Source organism: Pithys albifrons, chromosome 2 (genome assembly GCF_047495875.1).
Source record: "Pithys albifrons albifrons isolate INPA30051 chromosome 2, PitAlb_v1, whole genome shotgun sequence".
NCBI lineage: Eukaryota > Metazoa > Chordata > Aves > Passeriformes > Thamnophilidae > Pithys > Pithys albifrons.
Window position 1 is genome coordinate 34533066 of NC_092459.1, and position 15223 is coordinate 34548288.

Consider the following 15223-nt stretch of genomic DNA (forward strand, 5'->3'; position numbering starts at 1 on the left):
CTCCCCAGAGAGATCTGAAGGTTAGTGTAAACCATAAGCCTGCTTGCCATAAAGTGTTAGTTTATAGATGAGTCGCTTCTGAATTTAGCTCACCACACAGCTGCACATTCATGCACAGCGTCAGCACTGTTGGAAGGGAGTGCTGATTTTGAGATTATGGAGGTCTAGTGAATTGACTCTGAGGCTTACATAAATGTATGCTGACCTGAAAGGCTGCTGGTGTGACTGCTTCCAGGGCTTTTCACTTCCAGGCAACTCTCTACAAGTTCTTTTTTCTTTTTAAAAATTCTTTCTTTCTTTTCTTGTTCTTTCTCTTTATTTCTGTCTCCCTCCCCCCCTTGCCCACTTCCCCTCTGTTCCTATTTAAAGTTTGGCTTCCTGGAATTTCTCCAATAGCATTGCGGCTTTGATGACTCATGTTTCTTGGTTTGGTTTGGGGTTGTCACCAGTGCATCCTTTGGGATGCTGAGCTCCCCTTTCCTCTCACCTCCCCAGCAGGAAGTCTATTGTATGCAGCTTTAATTTCTTTCTTCTCAGAACAGATAGTACTCATTGTAAACTCCTCAACTGACTTTGCTATATTTCACATTATGCATCATAAAATGCATGAGTTGGGAAACAATTTCATTTAACTTTTGAATTTTAACCTGGATTTAATGTCTTCCAGATACAAGAATTTTTCATTTGAACTTCTCAATTCTCTCTCTTAGAATTTTTAGTCACTTTAGTGTATCAGAAAGATGAATGCTCTTCTATTTGTCCAGCCTCTGGGAATATAAAACTCAGAAACCTCCTAGGGGTGGGTGGTTTTATTTTTGCTTGTTTGTTTGTATACATGAGAAGGTAACAAATCTCCATTGATTTCCTACCCATAAATTTGTTCAGTCTTCCCCAGAACCTGTATAAAACTTTAGCAACTTCATTAGAAATGGCAAGGAATACCAGAGTCTAATTAGCATTTCAGTAAAATGCTCCTTCTTTAATTTGCTTTGCATCTGCTCTCTGTTTGCTGTTTGCACAGCTTTAGAGGAAATGGTGGGCAATCCATCCTACTGCACTTCATTGAGCCCCCATTCCACAATCTCTTCTTCAGGCTAAGAAAACCTTCTTTATTTCATCATTCCTCCTAGGGGAATTAGTTCCTACATTTGACCTTATTCTCACTGATGTTCTCCAAACATTTTTTTGCTTCTTTTTGGGATGGGAGTCCCAGAGCATACAGTGCATTCAGGAAGTAGGTACTGCCTTGGCTTATGTAGAGGTGCAGTGATGTTCTCCATTTTCTGCTTTGTTTCCCGTCACTTCTTACACTTTGGTTTCCTTTTTTTGTCTCTTGCTGTGCATGGAAATGACATTTCCACAGAACCGTCCGTCACAACTGCAGGATCTCACATCTGAGCAATAAAGGTCAGAGCCCATCACTTTACATTTGCTGTTGTGTTTGCTTTCCTCAATGAGTAGTGCTTTATACTGATCTATGTTGAATTTCACATGTTTACTGTTTACTTGAAAAGCTGTTATACTCAGCTTTTTAAGCTCCTGCATTTACTTTTGCATCAGCAGTGACTGATTATTAATTTTTTTATCCCTCTGCATGCCACCTTTTTTACATCAATTCAGTAAGTTCATCAGTACAGGTCACACAAAATCTCTGAGATAGTTTTCTTCCACTGTGAAAATGAACCATTTACTTCTACCCGAGGTTTCCTGTCTTTTGCCTTTTATCCCATGTCTGCTTAGTTTGCCTAAAATCATTCACTAAGAGTCTTTAGGGAATCTATGCACTAGATCACATTATCACATGTTTGATGATGGCAAGCGTGACAAGAGTTTACCAAGTGTTCTGACCATTGTCCTATAGAAGATGCTTGTCTAGATGCACACTAATAAATTTTCACTTCTTTTCCTGGTACAGACGTGAGCCTTAGTGGGCTGAAGTTTCCCGGACTTCCTTAGAATCTGTTCAAAACATTATAATTCTGTTTGCTACTTGCCCTTTAACAGCAAAGCAATTTCAAGGGGGAGCTCAAACACAACAATTAGCAGTTTATATTTTTCACTGGGTTCCTCCAGAGCATCGGTTGATCCTGCTGAAACTGCAGCACCTTCAAGAAGTTTAAAACTACTTCCCTGATGAAAGCCTCAAAAGTGGTGTGGCGCAGGGAATTTCCACAGATTTTCCACACTGAACACAAAAGATTAATGCCATTGCATGGCCTGATTTTCTCTAAACAGACATCCTGTGCCTCATGAATTTCAAAAGGCATATATTATTAGTTTTGATGGACTAAACAGTGTAATTCTGACATGTACTCTTGTGATCTTGTTTTTGCCTTTTACAAGCCTTGAATGCTGATTTTGTGCTTTCAAGATAGTGTTCTCTGTTATCTTCATACCACTTGTGAGGATTTAATATGCAATGATTTGTCTTTAATTTCAATTTTAACAAGCATCTTCATTTTTAGTTATGTCCCCTTTCTGAAGCTGAGTACAGCTGTGGTGAATATTTGGGTTTTCTGCTGCAAAGATAACCTACATGCACCATGCTTGCTTATACTGACACATTTGGTTTATTGCCATAATCTAATCAGTTTATATATGGCTAAAATTAATGGTAAGGAATAACTAAGCTTTATATAAAAAAAATCTCAAACACTCTGCATTTGGTTACTTAAAGGAAGTGAAAAAATTGGTGTATTAAGACAGCCAAACTAATCAATCTTAATAATTTTAAGTTAAATTGGCTATGTTTTCCTCTGATTGCCAATATAATTCTGTGTTTTCTCTCTAGGACTACACAATTGTAGCTATTATTTTGTTTAACAGGAGTACAAGTGGTCATTATCTTGAACTGCTGCAGCATTTCAGTATGCCCAAAAATACCCGAGGGAAATTTCAGTCTGAGTTTTCATTAGTGGTTGGGAACATCGTCTTTCTCTCGTGTTTAAATCTCCTCAGTGTTATTCTGCATGAGCAGCATATTACTGGAAGATAATGTGTTTTATTTAATTCCTGTGTAGTTGCTCTTGCTCACTCTTAAGAGATGAGATGAACACACTCAGGTGAGACGAAAGCATTGAAGTGGAGTACTGTGGCAAGATGGGAGAAAAGTAACCTGCTATTTAATATTTTTCTCTTAGTTGTACAGTCCAGCTGTTCATTAATATAATTTGCAACCCCTTCATTAATTAATGGGGTATAAAGAAAATAAGGCTTTTCTGTCATATTTATACAGCCTTGGCAAATTGAGTGTCAAATGCACTGTTAAATAGGAAATATATCTTCACATTCTTTAACAAAAGCCTTCCTCTGGTTCATAAAGAAGTCTGCTAGCTATTTGATTATTTTTTCCCGGAACTATTCTTAATATTGCCGTCTTTCAAAGCATTTCTTACAATTAAAATACCCTAAAATCACACCCTATACAGAGTCAGGAAAAACAACACATACTCACTTTTCTCTTTTTAAAATCAAGTACCATGTGAACTGTAACAACAAAATAGTTGTAAAACTGCATTACAGTATCTGAAATTGAATCTGGATATGATAAATACAGATCTCTGAGTAAGAAAGAGCCACTTCCTTTGAAGCTGAAACATGAAAACTTCAACTGCTTGCAACATTTCCTGTGATAAAGTAAGACAATCAATTAGGCATATATATTATTTTATTCATAGTATTCTTAATAAAAAAGAAATATTTTTTAAATAGCAAAGATGTAGAAAAATGTAATTGCGTTAGCTACTGTGCCAATATATTAATTTTAATATATGAAATTTTGCATCAAGTCTTCACTTTGGATGGTGCTGTCTTTTCTTATATGAAATTTGCATAAACACAGATGTTTCTCAGATCTTTTATTGTAGAATTCTGTTTACATGTTGTCTTGTTCTTAAAAATAGCAAGGTTTCCAGAACAGGTTAGTAGGTTTTGTGAGTGTATCTTCTCTTAGCAGTTCAATTTTTCTTATACGGAGAGAGATCAAACAGCACTTTCTACAAATGTGTTTTAACTTCACAGTTAAGTAGAACTTATTAGCTCTTGCTGAAAGGTATAACATTCTTCTCTCCTCCCCTGTCACTACTACAGGCTACTTTATGCTACTACAAGCAATAGAAATATGCTGCTACCTGGTGCATAGAAAACGATTTTTTTTCAGCTCTAGTTTTCTAGCAAATCAGCCACCTGAGCTGACTCACACTGTGAGTACATAACCACTAGATTTGATAGAAAGGAAATGGTGGGAACACAACCCCTGGACTGGCGAAGAGTTGAGCAGGGTGATGTCCCCTGACAGCAGCTCATACTTAGACTGCTAGGAATATGATGTGAAACCTCACAATTGATCCGTCCAAAATGCTATTTTACAATGTAGCTATGCCTGAATGCAAGAATTCTGCCATTAAAATAAACAATAATCAATGTTTAAGAAATCTATTCTTCTACCATTTGCTGATATTTACTCTTGTACTGTAAGGAAGAAATATCCTCTACCTAAATACAATTAAATTAAAGGGATAGTTGATATTCAGAGCAGTACCTCTATGGCTAATCCTACTAATGAGCAGCACAATTGTGATGGTCTGCCTTAAGGTATGTAAGATTAATGTGTTTGGTGTTTGAAGGTGGGAGTCTGTATTTGTAAAGAACAGAAAGAGGTAGGCAACATAGTTAATCCTACAACTGTGATAATATTAATTAAAAGCCAAATAAGCCATTTCAGTTGTGTAAATAATTTGTAAACTTGAAAAGAAGGTAAACTAATGCATTAATAACTTCCTAGGAAGGAACTCATAGCATTGCAAATTTTTGCCATGTACACAAACACACATTTCCTGTCCTGATATTCTTGGCTGAAGCTGGTAACTGACCTGATAGGGATGAGGCTGCATCCTGCTGTTATGATGAAAGTGTTCATACAAGATGCCTCCTGTTGAAGGCACTCTGATGCTCCACCCTACTTTGCCTGGTTGTGCTCTCTTGGATATTCGCCAAACTCAAAGCAGCTCACCCAGTCTTTTAGGGCAACAAGGGGAAAAACGTGGGCATTTCAGAAGTTGCATTCTCTTTCTGCCTGGTCAACAGCAGACAGTAGAGTAAGACAAGGCCATCCAGTTTTCTGATGCTCAGTTTTACTTACACTGTGTAGGGAAAATATGGATCAAGGCTGCCACTCCTTGTCAGCACTGGGAATATGCTCTGCATAGCTACAGAATATGCAGCTAATAGACAGATGAGATTTCTTTATGCTCTTCATGTGACATGAAGCAATTGCTCTGCCAGAGGTAATGAGCACTCATGGTTTCAAAACACAGGACCCTGCCAGAGCAGAGAAATTGTGGTCTGGAGCTTGAAATGGAGCCCTATTACAGATATGAATCCTCTGATTCTCCTTAATCTCCAATTGCTGCCAGTCTCAGGGTATACTCCCATCAACATCCTTTGCAATCCCCAAGCCAGGCCCTCTTGGGAGCCAGGAATGGATGACTTGCTGAGGTTCTCCATTCTTCCTCAAAAAGCAATGCTGGGGATGTTTTCTGAATTTTCAGAGTGGCTAGTGATCAGATCTGAGAGCATCCTTCCAGGGAAGAGCAGTCAGCTCAGCCTCATCTGGAGCAGCTCCTAGGTGGAAGCCTGTGATTTTGTGCAAGATGTAAAAAGGTCTGGCCAGTACCTGTTCTGGGGCAAGGCAAGCAGTCACTGCCCACCAGCAGCCTGGTGTTGCATAGCAGAGGTCAGGATGCCAGATGGGGTTGGAGAAGCTGGTGGCTCTGGTAGCTGTTCGTGCAGTGTAAACCATTAACACTTGCTGTGATGCAGCTGGCTGTTCCCACAGGAGATGGCACAGTTGCCATAATTACCATGTGACCCTCCCTAGTGCCCATTGTTGTGCACTCAGGTTATGTCTAAGATGAAAATGTCTGGTTGTATAAAGACATATTGAGTATTGCTGTCCTTCTTGGAGGGATCATATCCCTACCAGATAATGAGGTTCCTTCTCTGTCAAGGACTATGCACCACAGTGCTTGGGACACTTGGTACCAGTGGCAGGAGTGCCTATCTACCTTTCCACATTCATCTCCTCCTAGACCATCTATAAGGGATACTATCCCAGGTTTCTTGTGGGTGCCTTAAGAGTTTCTGTCTTGGCATAGCCTCTTCCAGCTCTGGGCATCCCACTTAGCCCACCTGGCAATTCCTGCCATTTGCATCCGTATGGAAAAGAGTCCCCCACCACGTTTTTATTGGATACAAAGCCAGGTGACACATGTTACTGATCCATGGTTTCTTCATGATAATAGCCTTTCTGTTAAATTCAGTAGGAGCTGTGAACAAATTTTCTACTCCTCTAAATCAAAGAGAACTTTAGAAGCTACTAGAATGTTACAAGTTGCATAACCTGAATGAAAAAAAATTATTATGGTGTTCTATTGTTTAAGATTGAAAAAAAACTAAGTTCATCAGTGCAGCTGTAAGATGTCTTGGGTCGGATAATCTATTTGAAATTATTATAGTTCACTGGGCCAACAGAATATTTAAAATAACTGCTTTGTCACATTTCTTTAATTTTTCTTTATTTTTCTTTCTTTATTCAGGTTACTCAAGCGTGCACTTAATCTTGTGTAAGTAGATATGAAAAGAGGAGTGGATCTCACTTGAGGAAATGTTAATTGATATCTTTCATTTCTCTTTAAGATCCTGTAGTTAATTGGCATATTTAAGCAGTTTCCATGGACTGCAGTGGGAGTTGGTGGCATAGCTTGATTGTAGGGTTTGTGTCTTACATGCAAGTAAGGGATAAAACAAGATAGCTTTAGCATAATGAATACATATTGTACTAGGAGTGTCACAGAGTTTGAAAATCTTATCCAGCCCACCAGACTGGCTGTAGGTAGAAGCAGACTAAGAGATTATCCATGTCCTCTCCTTCTGGGAGTCCTGTGGTTCTAACTCCATATGTCTCTCTCCTCCTGCCTACCCACTTTGAGTTACCACAGACCATGGTAGGACCTGCTGTAACTTGATCTTACTTTAAATCCACATTTTTGCAACAAGTGCAAGACTCACCTTGCAGGCACTGGGAGGAAACATCATGCAGAGAGGTAGCCTGTGGCTCTTGCCTGTGTTTCTCCACACCCTGCATAGGATGGGACCATGGGCGTGTGTACAGTCAGAGATTTCTGAAGGTTGCAGCAGAAGAGCTGGTGAAAGAGAAATGTGCTGCTGGATGCTGCTTGACAAGACAGGAGTCTGAAGTCTTGTTTGAATTTATGAGCAATCGGTTTTACAATGCTGATCAGATGTGTACACCTGACCTGCAGCCAGTCTGGGAGATGATACTTGATACAGGAATGGATAAATTTTCCCTACTTTGTGATTTTGAAGGGGATGACCATTAAGATTGTTCCTCTATAAACACAAGAGGGCACTCCCACCTCACTCCTCAATGCTTATAAAAGGAAGTTTTTAATGAAATAACACAGATTTCCAGCTAATCCTTTGTATGTGCCTTGATAACACAACACTATTAACTTATAAGCATTCATAGGTCATGATTTATAGGCCATATTTAAGAAGTGTGGTCTTGGTTTGATGCTTTCTCCAAATTAGAATATATGAAGAAAAAAATGAATTTAATACTGATCTCAATGAAGTAAAAACAAAACTCATAAATCCTTGTAACCAGTATCACATTGAAACTGGGGAATTACAGACTACTTGTTGGGATTTTATGTTCATTATCTCATGGAAACAGAGATGACTTATTTTGTCTACAATAAAAAAAATCATTAAGAGGAACAACAGAAAGGGGTAATGAGATTTAAAGTTTTACGTTTGCCAATGCTCACATGTCTTGAAGTAGAATGTCAATGACCCATTCATAAAAGTTTTCATTACCCACTTGCTCTTGTCTGCCTGCTGTGTTATTCTGTCAATGCTTTGCACACTTTGGTCACTTACATGAGAATAAATGCATTTTAAGCTTATTCAAGGGCCTTACAGCTGTACAGATCAAAGTCTCACTTTATCACTCAGGTTTCAACAACTTTTAATAATTTTTGTTATTATTTTATTATTTTAGTCTTGTTCAACACAGTCACAGAAAAGCTAGGCTTGTAAAACAGAACTTTCTACCCATTTTAAGAAACAAATAAAACCCACAAGTAATAACACTTTGAAGAGAATTATAAATCTACAAACCCTGAAGTCCACTGTGCTAATTATCTCTGTTGAAATGTTTATATTTCCTTCAACTGGGGAGAGTTATTTGATATTGTCTGAAGGTTTTCCACGGGGAAGCAAATTTTAACTGCATTTTTACCCTCTTCACTTTCTTTCTGCAAGATGTTTTTGCATTCTATTTTGTGTAAATGAGATGTGTGGGATAAGGAGTGGAGTGGGAGGAGAGAGGCCTGGCAGTCCCCAGTGGGAAATGGGAGTTGCAAATGTGATTCTTGTCCAGGTACACTTGGTGATCTTCCTCTGTACTTCTTTCCTCTTTTTCTTACCCTCGTGATTCTTTTGGTCATCATGAGCTTCACCACCAATTTCTTAACTCGCCTTTTGGCCAAGAGGTCTGATATCTCTCTTTTGCAGCAGTTTTGATTTGAGATGCTGAAAGTAAGGAACAGAAGAAGGATCAGCATCATCTAGTACAGAACTCTGAGAGAAAACTTGAGGGACTAGAAGTGTAAAGTATTAAAATAAGAGCTATGGAGCGTGCTGGTCATAAAGGCATGTGAGTATGGGCTGTGGGCTCTTATATAGCATTTTATCTTCATGACACTGCGTTTTTGTTTTATGGCCCAGCAGATCCATAAACTCATACTGATTACTTCATAAAGCAGGCAGTTAAGTATGGTTTGAAAAGATTAAAACTAGACAAAGTCTTTATAATGTAACTTCTTAGAAAATTTTTGAGTCTGACTGAATTGTCAGTTATCAGTGTCCTCTTCAAAGAAATCTGGTTTAAAAAATGTGCATTTTGCCTGAAACAAATGAAGTAGTGACAGATTCTTTTGGGTCAAGATTCTTATTTCATTTTCAAGCATGACTTTCTCCACAGAAATAGTAAATTATTTATAGGTATTCATATTTCTGAAATGATGATCATAAAAGTTGACTTTTAGCTCTGTTAATGTACTGTATTAAAGAGGCTGCCTGCTCTGCAGAAGGCCACTTCTGCCAGCACCAGGAAATTGTTCCTCCAGTAAGGGTCAATAGTGATTATTAAAACAGAAGAAATCCATTTGAAATGCTGGTGACCCTTCCATAGTTGGTTGTTTTGGTTTTTTTTTAATGCTCATTCTTATGAATGGCAAAGTTTGGACTTGTCTTGAGCTGTGTATGGAAAACTGCACTTTGTGCAGGCAGCTTCCAGTGCACAGGGCATGCTGCAGTGTACAAGGAGAGTCCTGTGACTGGAGTCAGTGTGGGGATGCTCTGGGGCCAGTGCTGTCTGGAGATAGCCAGTCTTGACAATGTAGATTCCGTAACTTGTCAACTGAGCTTTAGCATTAAAGAATTAAACTGCTCTCTGCATTCACACTTTGTTTTTGAATGTGTTTAAGCAGTGCAGGCAACAATGGCCAAGGGGAAAACTTGTGAAATGCTTTATGCCAAAAATGCTTGTTTAAATCATATTTGCAAGTAAAGCAACAGACATGGTTTGCTTATAGCATTTGGGGATGGTAGTTTAAAAAGGTTCTGAAGATAGATCCTGAAAGGGATAAGTCAGTAATCCTGAGTCTTATCCATGCCTGAAAACATGCGTCAAGTATCATTCCAGATGCTTGGATGGCTGCCTGCCCAGAGCAACCTACCATGGTTAGTGACAGAGCAACTTTCTTCAGTGTGGAAACTATCTAGTAGGCAAAGAAGACTGAGATGGGTTGTTCTGAAACAATGTATAAATAATGCAGAGTATTAGTGTACTTGACTGGCTGTACAGAAACTTGAGGAGTGATATAAGGAAAATCAGCAAGAAGAATTACATGGGAGATGGTGAAGCAATGGCTACAAACAAACACTACAACAACAATTCTCATGGATGAAATGGACACCCGCTTCATGATATTTGTGTAATATGAGAATGGGGCAGAAAGAGAAGAGAGAGAAGTGTGTTGGTTTACAAATATATTCAGTCAGCATCTACTGATTCCAGAAGTCCTTCACCTGACTTTACTAGACCTTTAATCAAAACTTAAGTCACTGAGAAATACCAGAATGGAGACAACAGACTAATTTGTGTGAGTATAAATATTCTGTAAAATAAGAGGCAGTGCTCTAGAAATCTGCTGCAGGACATCACCAGCAAAGGAAAGGTATCTGAAAAGATCCTGGAATTCTAAGCAAAGCATCCCCAAAATGCTGCTGAGCAGAAATCTCTCTGAAAATTAGGACTATGCAATGGAATAATCTTCAAGCTCCTTGGCCATTTATTCTACCCTGGGCCTCAGTCTTTAAGGATTTTTACGCTTTTAAAAATCTATCTTCAACAAGAAGCTACTAGATTTGAAAATTGAGGGGTAAAAAAAGGACTTTGAAATAAAGCTCTTAGCTAAAACTATGCAAATATTTTTTAATTGTTAATGTAGTTGTACAACATTCATGTGTATCTCTCTCAATAAGAATTTGTAGAATATTGTAATTTAAATACAAAAGGATGCGTCAAAGATTTGATTTTCATGCAGGAAAAGTGCCTACAATGGTATCAATGGAATTTCCTGGCTGAACAGATACTGATCAACTTCACAAAAAAATCAATTCAGGTATCACATGCAGTCCCACACTGAGAGGTATGCAATGTTGGTTTCTAATGAACGCACACCATACTGGATGACTGGTCATGTTTTGCATGCAGGGCTACTAAGTTAACAGGTGAAACAAACAGAAAAGGTGCAGCTCTTGTATTTAGGGTATGCTTAGTGCATTTCCATGGGACTCCTGCCTTGATAAAGAGCACTCTTTCAGGAACAAAAGCAAGGCCTAAAAACAAAAAGTAGAAAAAGTGGATGACATTGATTTGGTGACAATGTAAAATAAAGGTTTGTAAGTTTTTGCATCTTATTTAATATTCTTGCTCTAGCCCAAGACAGTGAATAACAAGCGGTGAACAGTCAAACAAACTTGGAACATTTTATACCGAGGTCAGAGTTCAGAGCTCTCATAACACTGATTAGCAAAATATAGTGGATACTTCATGCTATGTTATATACAGTGTATTATACATGTCATATATTTACACACTGCACACGTGTGTCTGTCTGTCTATCTATCTATCTATCTATCTATCTATCTATCTATCTATCTATCTATCTACAGGCAGTTAAATGCCACCCTGACACCTGATCCCATCAGATCTCGTCAGCTAAGCAGGGTCAGCTCCGGTTAGTACTTGGATGAGTGTGGGAGCACAAAATGTGGGAAGATTGGTTGGGAAATCTTCCGCCCCTTGGAAAACCAACAGAACTTGAGAACGACGCCAGTAACAGAGTTGAATAAACGTCTGCAGATATCGCTGTCCCTTGCATTTAAAAGAAATATAGATTGCATATGTAAACCTTGCTCGGGTGGAGAGTGTAAAACCTATGTCAAATTACTCTTTGTTCTTCTCCCCTTGTTTCATGAATAATGGATTAGCTTTAGGCCTCTGCTGTAGACAGATATACAAACTGTAAATTCCTTAGTTAAGAACTATTTGCATGTTGCCTGCCCCTAGATTATAGAACCCTATATTAAGCAAGAAGCTGTACAATAAAATGTCTTTATTCCTCCTTCCGAATAAAGTCCGTTTTTGACCGTCTCAGATGAGAGCCCTCCTGAGAATACAGGGGGCTGTAGGTTCTAGTCCTGAGGACTTCACTGTCACTGTCCAAGCTCACTCAGCCGTGGCAGATGAACCTTAGGAGTTAAAGGGTGGGGCCAGTTCTGCGCATGCTGTGCCTCACCTGAAAAATCCACTGTGCAGGCTGGAAGGGCACACCCACGTGGGGAGAGCCCTTCTCAAATGTGCATTGTTGAAGCCTGGCCATACATACATCTATCTACACAATATGTTCATATAGTATCTAAGTTTGTGCTAGTTGATGTATATGTAGCTCATTTTAGGTTATTGCTTCACAAAGACCCTCTGCTGGTTGTTGGCATTCACTGTGAAAGACTGGTGCTTCCTGTCTTTCCTCCATAAGGCTATGGGGAAGACAGTATGGCATAAAACTATTGCCTGAGATCCCCCCTGGACGATGTTAGAGTTTGTTGATGGGGATTATAGACAAATTCAGCTTCCCAGATACCCAGAGCAGTACAAAGAATATGGAGATGAAGTTAAATTGCCTTTATTGCCCATTGTAACTTTTGCTTTACCTATTCAGAAGATAAGGGAGAAGTACTTGATTATGTAAGATCTGCTGTCAGTCTGAGGTTATGCAGAGACCCTTGAAGTTTTAGCAGTTATTTCAGAATAACTGATATAGAACAGGACCAGCTTGCTGTGAATTTTTTTGTCTTATTTAATCATTAAAGTATTTTGTGGCTCATAATGGGACATTCAACATTCAAAGTGCATATACAGGCTTTCTGACATCCTCTGTTACCATCAGAAATAGCAAAGATTAAAATTTTGGATCTAAAAAAGTATGACTGCAATTTTTACTCATTTGTTGCTCAGTGAAAACTATTAACTTCAATAGATTCATAGATAAAACAATGTTTAATGCCAGAGGGATTTTAGTACATTGTTTTTATCGCCTCTTATGCTTCAAATGCCAGGCATTTTAACTGAAATATTTATCAAGCTCATTAAAAATTAACATATATTAAAATGCATTACAGTTTGTAGCTTTTTAAAATAGATATCCTTATTGTAATCTGAAAATACACTTGGAAAGGTCAGGCAACTCTGCATGAAAGAAAAATAAAACATTTGCCAAAACCCCCCAAAATGTTCTCCTATCAATTAATTCATTTAAGTTTTTAACCTTGCCTGTGATTTTCCTGTGGCAGGGGTCTTAATCTGTTTTTATTGACTTATCAGCAGTAAGTCCTTTCTCAAGTCAGAGTTACCAGAGAACCAGCAGTATCTGCCAGGTTTTCTCCACAGCCAGTGGATTGCTACACATGCAGAGAAATCAGCCCGCTCAGAAAAGCTGTGGATGTCCCATTCCTGGAAGTGTTTGAGGCCAGGTTGGATGGGACTCTGAGCAACCTGGTCTAGTGAAAGGTGTTCATTCCAACCCAACCATTCTGATTCCATGTGCCTGGAGGTCCTAGGAGGCAGAATGTATTTGCAGAGGGGAGATCTCCTCTGTGGACAGGAGGAAGCACAAGTTAAGACAGTCAAACACTGGTGCTTGTTCATGCAATGTAGCTTTCTTTGCACTTGCCATTAGCGGTATGAATGTGTCAGTGGCATTTTTAGTGGCTATTAATCTAAAGTGAAAACATGTGGATCGGGGGGCAGGTAAACCTTACTACTTTAAGCCTTACTACTTTAAGCCTTACTCTGTACCTCTGTCACTCTTTTAGACCATCATTCTTAGAATCATAGAGGGTTTGCTGTCTTCCAAATCCCCATCTCAGTACAAGAAGTCTTCTACTTCAAAAATTTGCTATCCAAACCTTTTCTATATGGTCTGAAAAGGGGGCAAGGACATTTATCCCTCCTCTTTTGTAGAAGTCTTGCCACAGAAAACAGTTCAAAATTTCACTGCCCAGAGAAAGGCACACTTTCCACCCTATCTCCCTAATATCTGGGTGCAGAGATAAACTCAGTCTGGTACCTTAGTTGTCATGACCCCAATATAACAATATTAGGCTTGATTGCCAAAACAGCAGTTCAGAACTGAAAATATGAAAGTGCTTAAAATTGCTAAGTCATATATTGCTGCAATGACAACAAAGCCATGCCTTTGTCTCACAGCCTCTTTGCAAAGCTGCAGTTTAAGAGGGAGGCTACAGCTTGAAATAATTTGGTGTCAGCATCAAGGATGTACAATTTTGAGGCCTTCATACCATTATTATGAGAGATCAAGTTGTTCAGTGGGATATTTAAACATTGATTTCTAAGATGCGTGGATATGATCCACATACATACAGCATCCTCATGTGGTGCTCTGAAGGTAAGCAAACTGAGACACCCAACACTGCAGTTTGATGGCTAGTGAGCAAGAAATAGCAGCTCAGAGTTATTAATTAACATGCCTAGACATGGCACAATTATTAATCTGAGTGGTTGATTTCTTCTTTGGCAAAACAGTGGTAACCAGGACACCATGAAAAGGAAAGAGGTGAGTCATCTGAGGGCAGAAACAGTCACAAGTTTGCATATATTTTGCCATTTTAGCTGAACATTTTAATGACTTTTCACATGCCTGAATCAAAACAGAAAACCTGTGGTTTCAAATCCCAAATGTCAAAGAACTTAGTTAAGTAGTGTTGTTCAAAACTCTCCTCCACTCCTTCCTTTCTTCCTTAGATCTGTATGAGGCAGTGAGTGTTCCCATAAGGAATTCAAATGCTCAGAGGTTCAGCAAATGTGTATGCAATGAGCATGAATACACTGTATGATCCTGCAGAAGCTTATTCCCTTCCTGAGCACTGACTAGGAGACCAGAAAACCGCCCTTTATATCTGTCTGTAAATTTAAATATGATTCACAGAATTCAAATAGTGAATTTTTAGAAGGTGGTATTACAAGTAAAAAATTTCTGCTATAAATGAACAAAAGAGTTTTTAATAGTTCTCACATCTGTCATAAGTTCATTGTCATTAATCTCAGTGAAGCTCTGCTGAGTAATACTGAACGAGGATCTGATCCTCTTCTTTCATTCTGCCTCTCAGGAAGGGAGTCCCTGTGGAGACGCACTGGCTTGCCCCAGAAGCATCTGTGTGGCTGCAGATGGGTGGGGATCTCATCATAATCATTCTCCACATGGTAGGAGTTGCTGGGTAAGATAGCAGACATGGAGCAAGTGAGTTACTTCCAGAAAAAAAGTTAAATGCTGGTGACTTGATCTGCTTATTAGAGAAGGAAGATTTTTATTTTTTTCAGAGAAAGTGGGGGGAAAACAGGATTTACAATTTACAGATCTAGCAATGAGAGCCTTGTCCTTGCAGCACGTTGTTCTCAAGTAACAGACCATAACCTTCATATTGAATCTGCAAAGCAGTGTGGCTGTGGTTTGTCAGGCTTGCTCTGTATGAGCTTTTCTTGACTTGCCTG